The sequence below is a fragment of the Phocoena phocoena genome, chromosome 11 (genome assembly GCF_963924675.1).
Source record: "Phocoena phocoena chromosome 11, mPhoPho1.1, whole genome shotgun sequence".
Taxonomy (NCBI): domain Eukaryota; kingdom Metazoa; phylum Chordata; class Mammalia; order Artiodactyla; family Phocoenidae; genus Phocoena; species Phocoena phocoena.
The window spans coordinates 48,175,608-48,187,883 of record NC_089229.1 but is presented as its reverse complement, the minus strand read 5'-3'; the positions used below and the strand labels follow the sequence as shown (position 1 = coordinate 48,187,883).

At 36.2% G+C, this 12,276-nt stretch overlaps 1 protein-coding gene across 1 annotated transcript in view; it reads left to right on the top strand.

Moving 5' to 3' along the window:
- RAP1B (RAP1B, member of RAS oncogene family) overlaps positions 1 to 12,276 on the top strand; it is a 46,410-nt gene that overhangs the window by 18,064 nt on the left and 16,070 nt on the right. The gene's annotated exons all lie outside the window — the stretch shown is intronic.

Genomic DNA, 12,276 nt, shown 5'->3' with positions numbered 1-12,276 from the left:
CTCTTACCTGCATTAAACTCCTACTGAATTCCCAGAGTTCAGGAAACTAATACTCTGCTTCTGTATTCTTTCTAAAACACAGATATGTTCATATCATTTCCCAACTTGCAAACTTTGTTTCTGTTTCTTATAGAATGCAGGTCAAGGCTCCCCTTCCTCTTGTACCTAACCCCCTTCTCCATGCACTCGTGATGTAATGAATTCTCTCATGCTAGTCCTTTTTCCTGGAATGCCCTTATCTCTCAGTGAACCTCCCTATTCCCTTAAAATATCCACTGGTCTGGCTTAAATATCCACTTAGTGAAACCTTGCCTGACATATCCTTACAGTCAGACAGTTCTCTTCTCTGCACCCACAGCATTTTGTTCTGTAAAATTGACTTGATTGCGAGCTAACACAGTACAAACACTATAAACATTTTAAAGTTCCATACTTACAAAGCATCTTCTGGGATGTAAAAGCCACCGAAATATAGCTGTCATATTTGTTTTTTCTCAAATTTCTGGAATGCCCTACCTCTTTGTCTTCACAGTTAAAACTAACATCTCTAATCTGTTCATGGACATTCAAGTGTATAATTAACGTTTTCCCTTCATATTTGCATCCTGTATCCCCCTTTTTTCCACATGAGAAATGAGAGTTCTTATGAGGTAATGGAGTGGAGAGAATGGAATTGATTTCAGAAACATCAGGGTAGAATGGATCAGATTTGGTAATGGGGTGGAGAAGAGACAAATGACAACTCCTTAGGGTATACAATTTTCTGTAGTATACTATAGTATGCTTTTGAAGTCTTTTAGGTGCTTCAAGTTTTAAGCACTGTAGACAGCTAGATAGGATAAAAAAATTTTCAAGTACCATTTACTGACTGCTTATTTTGTGTTAAGCATTTTGCATGGAATAATTTATTTTATTTGAAATTTTTTTAATTTTAAGAAGTACTGTTTTTTCCCATTTTCAGATGAGGAAATGAGGCACAGAGAGGTTAAAATATCATGACCAAGGTCACGTAGCTAATATGTGTTAGAACTGGCATTCTAATCCAGGAAATCAGATCTAAAGTCTATGCTCTTTTTTTTTTTTTAATTTATTTATTTATTTTTGGCTGTGTTGGATCTTTGTTGCTGCGTGCTGGCTTTCTCTAGTTGTAGCGAGCGGGGGCTACTCTTCGTTGCACTGCGCAGGCTTCTCATGTGGTGGCTTCTCGTTGCAGAGCATGGGCTCTAGACGTACGGGCTTCAGTAGTTGTGGCATGAGGGCTCAGTAGTTGTGGCACACGGGCTTAGTTGCTCCACAGCATGTGGGATCTTCCCAGACCAGGGCTCGAACCCGTGTCCCCTGCGTTGGCAGGCGGACTCTTAACCACTGCACCACCAGAGAAGCCCTGTGCTCTTAACTGTTGTTATATTTTCCTATTTTACCATTTGTTTGTTTGTTTTTTCAATTTAAAATACAGTTAACTAAGGCCTCCATGTGAGTGAGTGAGTATGTGTGTGTGTGTATCAGATTCTAAGATATATAGCAAATAATAAAGTTAATGTCCATACTTGGGTTACCTAAATTCAGTTCAGAAGACACAGCAGATTTTGAGTTATGTATGCCTATAGAATTTACAGCTAGATCTGACAAGAGGAAAAAAACTGACAGGTTAATTTTTAGGACGTGTCCAAGGAGCTGGGGAGCAGGGGAGAGGAATCTGTCAGATCCCTCCAAATCCAACCTGTTTGGAGGGATCTGATAGAAACTAATATGGTGATCTTGAGCCCCCATTATTTCTTCTTGCCTGATTTTGAAACATTTTGGGGATCTCTGTTTTTTTTGTCACTTAACTATGTTGCTCATGTATTATTGACTGAGAAATCTATTAAGGTTTCTTTATATGGTTTTTCTGCAGTTGTTAGATTAGTGATAAATTTTTATACTGTAGTTAATATATTCTCTCAGAGATGTGATCAAGTACTGAACTTTGAAAGGTAACTACAGTGAAAAGTCCAATAATAAAACTGGAAACATGACTTTAAATTGCATGTCATAGTATATGTTAGAATAAGCTTCATTTACTGGCAACATTAGTCCATGAAAAGGGCAAAGGAAGAATTTTATTCCTCTGTGAGGTGTTATAAATATGGTCAGAATAGAGAAAATGCTGTAAAACAGTTTGACAGTCTACAAATTCTATGCTCGACTAGATTTAGAAATCTAGTTCACAGAGAAGACCTTTCTTGGCAGAATTTAAGTTAGTAAGATTGGAAACATTTTTAAAAGAGGGTGTGAGGTAATGTTTGGACCTCTTAATTTTTCCTCCAAAAAATAATTTTTTAATCTGCTCAGAAGTTTTGAACACTGTCATTGTGTCCAAAAGATTAGTCCAGTTTCTTTTAACGTTTGAATTAGTTAATTTTATTTAGGAGTGAGAAGAGAGCACAGTAATCCTCTTTAGCTGCTAAAATACTACTTCAGGAGTTGGCGGCGGAAAGGGGAAATCAAGTATCATCTCCCCAGAAAGTGCTTAGTGGGAGTAGTGTCACTTGACTTCAGGAACCAGTAGTTAAGTGTTTTTACTTAGCCCTTTATAATTTAAGACCACAGAATTTCAAACTGGGGGGGATGAAAGGGAGGTTGTAGCTGAACAACTTGAGGATAGGAAAATTGCTAGTTATCAATGTTTTGGAAGAATTTTAATTTGACTGTAGCTATTTGGAGAATTTTAATGGAAAGGAACTATGAAATGTCGCTGATCACTTTTTAAGTATTGTTTCTTATTATAACCTATTTTTTACATTTATTAATGAGACTGATTTAAAGAATAAGTCAGATTAAAAATAATAATAAATAAGTCAGATTATGGGGTTGAGAGTAGGTGTCTCTGGAACCCAAAAGTTGTTGGTTTTAATACTATTCGTGCTGTAGAGCTTTTTTTTTTTTTTTTTTTTTTTTTTATTCCTGGCTGCTTTGGGTCTTCGTTGCTGTGTGCAGGCTCTCCCTAGCTGCGGTGAGCGGGAGCCTCTCTTACACTGCGGTGCGCAGGCCTCTCATCACCGTGGCCTCTCCTGTTGCGGAGCACGGGCTCTAGGCACCGGACTTCAGCAGCTGCGGCACACAAGCTCCAGAGCGCAGGCTCAGTAGTTGTGGCGGACGGGATCAGCTGCTCCGCCGCACGTGGGATCCTCCCGGACCAGGGCTCAAACCCGTGTCCCCCCCTCACTGGCAGGCAGACTCCCAACCACTGCACCACCAGGGAAGCCCAGAGCATTTTCTTTTCTACTGAAATTACAATTCCTACAGGGCAAATATAAGAAACTAATATTAAAAAAAACATTTTTTTAAGATATATGCCCAAAGCATCTCAAACGTTCTTTATTCTCCTCCCCTCCCCCCCCTTTGCCTTTTCTTTTTTTTCTTTATTTATTTTTTTGGCCACGCTACGTGGCATGCTGGATCTTTGTTCCCCAACCAGGGATCACACCCATGCCCCTGCAGTGGAAGTGCGGAGTCTTAACCACTGGAACTCCAGGGAAGTCCCCTCATTTTTTTTTTTTTAAGTCTTCTCTTCTTTATTATTTTTATTTATTTATTTATTTTATTATTTTTGGCTGCATTGGGTCTTTGTTGCTGCACTCAGGCTTCCTCTAGTTGTGGCTAGCGGGGGCTACTCTTTGTTGCAGAGCGTGGGCTTCTCATTGCGGTGGCTTCACTTGTTGTGGAGCACCGGCTTTAGGTGCGCGGGCTTTGGTAGTGGTGGCTCGCTGGCTCAGTAGTTGTGTCTCACAGGCTCTGGAGCGCAGGCTCAGCAGTGGTGGCGCACGGGCTTAGTTGCTCCGTGGCATGTGAGAATCTTCCTGGACCAGGGCTTGAACCCGTGTCCCCTGCATTAGCAAGCGGATTCTTAACCACTTTGCCACCAGGGAAGTCCCCCTCATTTTTTTTTAATGTCAGGAATTCCATTGGAATTCATGACATCTGTCAATAACTGATGAACTTAAATGGCAATTTACCTAAAAATGTAACTTGTTAGTGGTCTTTTAAAAATCTAAGTATTTCTTTCCTTTGTTGGAAATGAATTATTAGTCTTTAGTCATTCTTTTATTCAACAAACATTTCTAGACCAAATAGGGAACACCAAAATAAATAAATAATGGCTACTCTGCATCTAATTGATAATGGTAATGACTAACACTTGAGGCTTTTATAGATAATATATATTCTTATTTAATCTACCCATCAACTCTGTGAAATTGATATTATCATTGTCCATATTTTACACATAAAAACACAAGCCTAGAAATAAGTGACAGGTCACTTGTAAATTGCATAGGTGGCCAGTTCTAGGCCTTCTTATTACTAGAATCCATGTTTTACCACCCTGGGCTGCAAAGGTAGTATAATTTTTACTTTTATGGTATAAGGAAAAACTAAGTTTGGTCCTCAAACTTAGCTAAATGGCTTCTTTATTTATTGATAATGAATTAGCCACACTTGGTTAAGGAATGTCTCTAAAAATATCAGTTGATTATTTGTTTTGCTTAAAATATAGGATTGCTTTGTGTTATTGAAACATAGGTCCATCATTTAAAAACAAAGAATCAGTGTATTTGCTTTTCAAGATAATCTTGATTTCAAGCATTTTCAAGGTAACCTTGTGGATACAAATTTTGTTACTGGATTAATATAACTAAAGTTTCCTTAATTCCTTTGGTTTGATGGTGTATTATATTTTATCCTGGATAGGATCAAAGAAGTCTTTAATTAGAATCTATTATTCAATGTTTTATGGGTCAGCCTGGTGACATTTGTTCCCCACTCCACATTTTTTGCATATTTTATATATAGACTTCTCCTTTACAACCACTTTTTACTTCTTTTTATATTTTACTTCCCAATCTTAATCCCCATAATCAATATGTATAATCCCCTCTACAACCAATCTCTTCATTTGGGGTGATAGTTGAAGAGAAGTATATTTCCTGAGGGAGACTCTCATGCCCATGCCCTAATCTTAAATTACTTTGAAAGAAGCCTTAACTGCACAAAGCATCTTGGACTAGCATGCCAGAAGGAAGAAGAAAATGTAGAAGGCGTTTGCATCTTGCCTTGGTTGAATGCCCAGTAGTTGTTGACAGATTTTCCCATAGGACAGCCTATGAATAGGGAGATTGTCCTTATTGTTTCCAGTCTTTTATTTAGTTTTATCTATATTATATTTGAAAGATGATAATTCTAAAATGTCTATATAATATTAAACCTCCATTATGAAGTTAGGAAAAGAATATTTACATTATCATTAAATTTTATTACAAACATAGAATTTTACAATTGACCCTTGAACAACACGAGGGTTAGGTGGACCAATACACGTGCAGTCGAAAATTCAAGTATAACTTTACAGTCAGCCCTGAGCATCCAAGGAGTCAACCAACCTCCAATTGTGTAGTACGTATTTATTTTTAAAAATTCATGTATAAGTGGATCCCACATGGTTCAAACCCATGTTGTTCGAGGGTCAACTGTGTATCGTTTTTTATATTAATTAAGAAGAGGGAATATAACATTAGGATACTTCAAAAATTATATCTGTGTATAATTCTTCAAAACTTGATATAACAGTACATTTTGGAATTGAAAGGGACCTTAGAGTTCATCCAGTCCAGAAGTAAAAAACTGGTGTCCAAATCTCCGTAACTCAAATAGATATGTTGGTTTTCACAATATTCACAGTTTTTAGAATTGGAAAGATTTCAGCTGTATAAGCATTCGCTCTATTTGGCTGCAATCCACACCATTCCCTAATATTAACACCTTGCTGCTGCTTGAGGCATTTACATGCCTACCTGGCTGAGTAAGGCATCTCTGCTCAATACTTCACTTTCCCTTATTTCCTCATTTTACAGACAAAGGAACCTGGAAATTGAGAATAAATTTATTTATCTCAAATTATTTAACTTCTAAAATAGAGCCAAGCCTCTTAAATCACAAGATAATGTTGCTTTCTACAGCTTTTTTTCTCAGAAGACAAGATAGTGTATGATTAAATCCTAAAGTATTTGGTGCAGCCTGTCAGAAAGAGGAACGATCAATGTGGGCTGAGATAGTGCAAGGAATACTTCAGAGATGTTTCCTGGACACTACCCTCCTAAGGACTGCATCCTGAGTATTCACGAGTCAGGAGCATTCTCTTCTATCCTGATCTATGTGTTATTCTTTCTACACAATGGGGGGAATCATGAATATCCTCCTGTCCAGAGCTGGCAAAGGAAATCACCGAGGGGCATTTTGTACATGTTGAATAACGGTACCTCCTAAGACCAGCTAATGTTTAGATTCCTCCAGAAATCCCATTTATACCCCTATTAGCAAAGGAAGAAGGGGCATAGAAGCCATGAGCTCTCTCGTGGATCCTAGACAGATCTCTATGGCTCTCCCCAATCCACATTTAACTTCAGCCACAAATTAGTTGGAACATTATCCCACCAAAAATATTAAAGATACTGAACAGAACAAAGCCTAATGGTAGAGTGTTTTGTTAAAAATAGGATTTAATATCAATTTGTTGAAATGACTGGGTACTGAGCTATAATCTCTCCATTCCCACACTATCTCTCTTAACTTGTTTTATATGTTTTTCTCCATAGTGCTTGTCAGATTGACATATTTTATATTGATTTTATTTGTTCCCCCCCCACCCCGGGGCAGTAAATTATTGGGGCAGTGTCTTTTATTCACTGCTTTATTCCCTTTGCCTGGAACAGAGCCTAACATACAGAAGGCACTCACATATGAATGTTGAATATTGAATGCTATAATACAGTAATCTTGATTAGAAGGTGTCATGTCTTAGGTTTTCTTTTTTAATCATCAGGTTCTAGCACAATTCTTGGTTCACTGTAGGTCTTCAGTAAATGTCAACATGAAGTAAATAGCCAAGAGGTTTTTTTAGTACATCTGTTTATCATTTTGTAATGCTTTTTAAAATTCCCCCGATATTTAGATTTACTCTTATAGTTCTTAATTGGGGACAGTAATATCTGAACTTGGGTGTGCCCTAGGTCTTGTTAAGGAAAAATATGCAATACAGAATGGTAGATAATTCAATCAGTTGTTTGCTTCTTGATATGTACTTTTATATAGTGAATACATTTAGACTAAAACTTTACTGATTTTTATTTTCTTTGACTCATAAATGTCTTCAGAATTTTCTGCTCACAATCGTTACAGCATCCATTATTGTTTTGTATTTTTGTAAAAATGCCAATCATTTCTGATTGTGAAATATTATCTTAAATAAATTTACTGAACTTTGTGTAGAATATGATTGTGTCTTCTTTCCTCAACTTGCATTTCAAGCAATTACAAAGCCGACACTGAAACTTGACTTGAGAAGGAACCATAGGGGTTTTATTTTCTTGTCATTACATGTCTTTGCTATGATTTTCTCTGAGACTAGAATTAAACACTTGCTTAAACTGATAAAAAGAACCAATGAAAGCAAAGATAAGTCTCTAATGTATCACTTACTTTTATTGATCCAGGTGTTGGTTGTAGTCCTACAAATTTTAGGGGATCTATATAAGTAACTAAAATTAGGAATCTTTAAATGCAAATGACATATAATACCGAAAATTACCCCCCAAATTTTTTATTCATAGATAAGTAGCAGAAATATTTATACATTTGAAAAATTAGTGTAGAAAATACTTCCAGTTTATAACCATAGTGGAATTTTCCGTGTTTTGATAGTTCTTTACAAATTTAATTGATTTTCTTCATCTGGAATGTTAGATTGTTGGAGAAGCTGTGTGAATCATGCTTCATATTTATAACTGGATAAATGTCTACTTGTATATATGCACTTTCTCGCTGATGAAGAAGTATAAATGAGAAATGGCATTATAGATAAATTCATTTTGCGCGTATTCTATGTTCTTGCCTGTTTAGCCACCCCCCAAAAAATGGGCATCTGAGATTCCCTCATTAACTAATGAGTTAATATAATTGGTGAATTCATAGATTAAAGCTTGATTCAAATAATTCTGGAATTTCAGATTAATATATAAACAGGTTATTGTTAATTTATAATTCATTACAGATAACTTCCAAACTGCATTCAGATTTTTTGGATAAATGCCATTATGTACAAGAAATGCCATAAAAGAGAGCATATATAAGCCAACAAAATCAAATCCCATCACCTACAATGGAAATCAAACTAGAATGTTTTAGTTGACCAATAGCACCATAATTCTTGGCAAAATGTTTAGCTGAGATATCCGCCATTGCTGACATCTTCATCTAACACTTTTTGATGGTGTTGCCCTTAACTTGAAGGTTGTTAAAGTCTCTTTCAGTGTCAGTTTTTCTGTTGATTATAAAATAGTTTTAATTGTTCTTCCCATCTCTTTAAATGGCAGTCCACTGCAATAATACATAATAGTCAGAACTCTGTAAATTTTTTTTACTGAAGTATAACTCACAATGTTATATTAGTTTCAAGTGATTCAATGTTTATATACATTATGAAAGTTATGATCACCATGATGTCTAGTTACCATCTGTCAGTAATTTCTAGTATACTTCTAATAATTTCTAAGATACTTTGTATCTTTGTGTGTGTCTTAATCCTTATTTCCTACTTATGTATAAGAAGGCACAACAGATCAGCAGGCTTCTCAGAATACAATCCAAGTACTTAGAACTTAAATACTTTGCTACCCTATTTATCTTTTCTTTCTAGATTTTTTAGCATGATAATTAATAAAAAAGACAAATACAGCTTATATAAGAGAGGAAAATGTTTAAAATGTCAGTATTTACATTGTATAGAGTATTTCTTTTTCTATAAAGCACTTAAAATAATAAGTTTAATTTTGTAATGTTTAGTAGTTAACTCTTAGCCCTATTTGAGAAGAGGCATACTAGTTATTAAGGTTTAAAAATAGAGTTGAAAGAATTTTAATTGGTTCTTTTAAGCTTGTCTTTTCTTTAAACATACATCACAATCAGCACGTTATTTATCTGAAAAATTCCTTTTTTTGCCAACATGAATATTTTATAATTATAATTCATTGTGAGCTGAGTGACAGGCTAAACTTGGCATTTTTGATTTTCTAATGGCCACTTTTTTTTCCTGGTTTTATTGAGATAAAGTTGACATACAAGCGCTGTATAAGCTTAAGGTGTGCAGCATAATGAACTTAGATACATCATGAAACGCTTACCACAATAAGTTAATGAACATCCATCATCTCGTATAGATACAAAATTAAAGAAATAGAAAATAATATTTTCCTTGTAATGAGAACTCCTAAGATTTATTACTCTATTAGGAACTTTTGTGTAATATAAGCAGTGTTAATTATATTTATCATGTTACACATTACATCCCTTTTATGCACTTATAACTGGAAGTTTATACCTTTTGACTGCCTTCATCCAATCCCCCCCCCTTTTTTTAACTGCTAGTAGTTACCTATATATATATATATTTTTTTTTTTTTTTTGCTGTATGCGGGCCTCTCACTGCTGTGGCCTCCTGTTGGCGGAGCACAGGCTCCGGACGCGCAGGCTCAGCGGCCATGGCTCATGGGCCCAGCCACTCCGCGGCATGTGGGATCTTCCTGGACTGGGGCACGAACCCGTGTCCCCTGCATCGGCAGGCGGACCCTCAACCACTGCACCACCAGGGAAGCGCACTAATACTTTTAAGTTACAATTAAAATGGAGTAATTACAAGACAACTCCACAACTCCTCTTTCACCTTCCAGTTGTGTATTTTAAAAATTTACTGTTTATTAGTAATAAAACTGTCAGAAAAAACATAAGCAAAAGAAGAAAGACAATCCATCACCATATATATACATAAAGTTCAAGAGAACTAAAATTCATTTTACATTACAAACTCAAGATTTTCTCACTACTCCTAAAGTAGTAATACTGACATTCTTCCCAGGTCGTCAGAATTACAGTCTGCATAACTTGAAGTGCAATAAATATTGACTTGTGTAATTGATATTAAGGGCCAGAGAAAAAACCAATAGTAAAGGATTTTTGCATAGTAATTTTTATTTTTTATTTATTTATATAATTTTTGCGGTATGCGGGCCTCTCACTGCTGTGGCCTCTCCCATTGTGGAGCACAGGCTCCGGACGCGCAGGCTCAGCGGCCATGGCTCACAGGCCCAGCCGCTCAGCAGCATGTGGGATCTTCCCGGACTGAGTCATGAACCCATGTCCCCTGCATCGGCAGGCGGACTCTCAACCACTGTGCCACCAGGGAAGCCCCATAGTAATGTTTTTTAAAGACTTACAGGAGAGTTATTTCCCAGTCTCTCTCCCTAAACTACATTTTAAAATGATTAAAAATACTGATATATAATTTGCTTTTTGTATTGACAAGGGAGTTTGCTATAAGGTACATTCCAGTTTCAGAGATGTTAAAATGTATTCTAAAAGTGCGTCTTAGAAAACCATAATTCAAAATGAGTCATGTACCAAAATGTTCATTGCAGCTCTGTTTACAATAGCCAGGAGATGGAAGCAATCTAAATGTCCATCATCGGATGAATGGATAAAGAAGATGTGGCACATATATACAATGGAATATTACTCAGCCATAAAAAGAAACGAATTTGAGTTATTTGTAGTGAGGTGGTTGTCTGTCATACAGAGTGGAGTAAGTCAGAAAGAGAAAAACAAATACCATATGCTAACACATATATATGGAATCTAAGGAAAAGAAAAAACAAAGGTCATGAAGAACCTAGGGGTAAGATGGCAATAAAGACACAGACCTACTAGAGATTGGACTTGAGGATATGGGGAGGGGGAAGGGTAAGCTGTGACAAAGTGAGAGAGTGGCATGGACATATATACACTACCAAACGTAAAACAGATAGCTAGTGGGAAGCAACCACATAGCACAGGGAGATGAGCTCAGTGCTTTGTGACCACCTAGAGGGGTGGGATAGGGAGGGTGGGAGGGAGGGAGACGCAAGAGGGAAGAGATATGGGAACATAAGTATATGTATAACTGATTCACTTTGTTATAAAGCAGAAACTAACACACCATTGTAAAGTAATTATACTCCAATAAGGATGTTTAAAATAAATAAATAAAAGTGCCTCTTAGATGATGCTTAAATAGTAAGTATAGCTAAAGAATTATAATATAGTTCAGTTGATTTTAACATGTTCCAAACTGGTTGTAGTGACAGGAGGACTAAATTAAGGATAGAAACCCACATATGATTGGAAAATAGTTTTAGGCTATGCAATGTATAAAACAGTTTTAGGCTATGCATTGTACCTCTTTGCCTAACTAGAAGAAACTTTCTAAATTAGACAGAAGCTGGATAGCAGCCCTTCTCCTGCATTCTTAATGTTTTATTAAGCTAGTAGGTAAAAGGGTAGAGCAGTGATTCTCAACTGAGGGAACATCAGTTCTGCTACACTGTATTGAGCAGTAGCCCAGACCATTGCTGTTATATTTTTAAAGCTATCTTTTATTATTACTATGTGTAAGTACTCTTGAGGGAAATCACTGCATTTCATTCTTTAATTAGTTGAGCACATACAGTCAGTCACTGTTTGAGGTTCGGGGATATTATAAAACAGAAAAAAATTGTTGTTTTTGTGGAGTTTATGCTCTTGTGTATCCATCTCACAACCTTACCATGTAGGCATTACTGTCTCCATTTTCCCTGTAAGGAAAGGGAAGCTCTGAAAGGTTTCATGACTTGCCAAGGTTATACAGAACGAGGATTTAAAACTTAGGTGCTGTGAACCACTATGCTATGCTGTCAAAATTGTCCCCCTTTTGGAGTTCAGTGAAAGAGAACAATTGTTCTCAATGTCTCAAACAGCGGTTATCACAAATCCCTTTGAAATTCTGTTATAACTCTACCCATCTTAAAATTGTGCATGAAATTTTTAAAACCGAAGTAATGGTCATTGCCAGTCAATCAGAGTTGGCATTCATAATGAAATCCACGTTTTATCCCAGGCTTAGAATATGTGAACAGCTTTTCAAAGCTGGTGTAGTAGAAGGCACAGATTTGAAAAACAGGTATTAGCTCAAATCTTGGCTTTCATACTGCTAGACTTTTTTTTTTTTTTTAAGGAAAATAATATCCGTAGCATTGGTATTTATTAGGATTTAAATAAAAATATTTTGGTCATTTGTCCATATTAGGAAATACTGGCCAAAAAAATTAATGAAAGAGAATGACTGTTCATTTGTGGTTGTTACTTACCAGTGTTCCTTGTTAGAAAGCTGCTTATTGG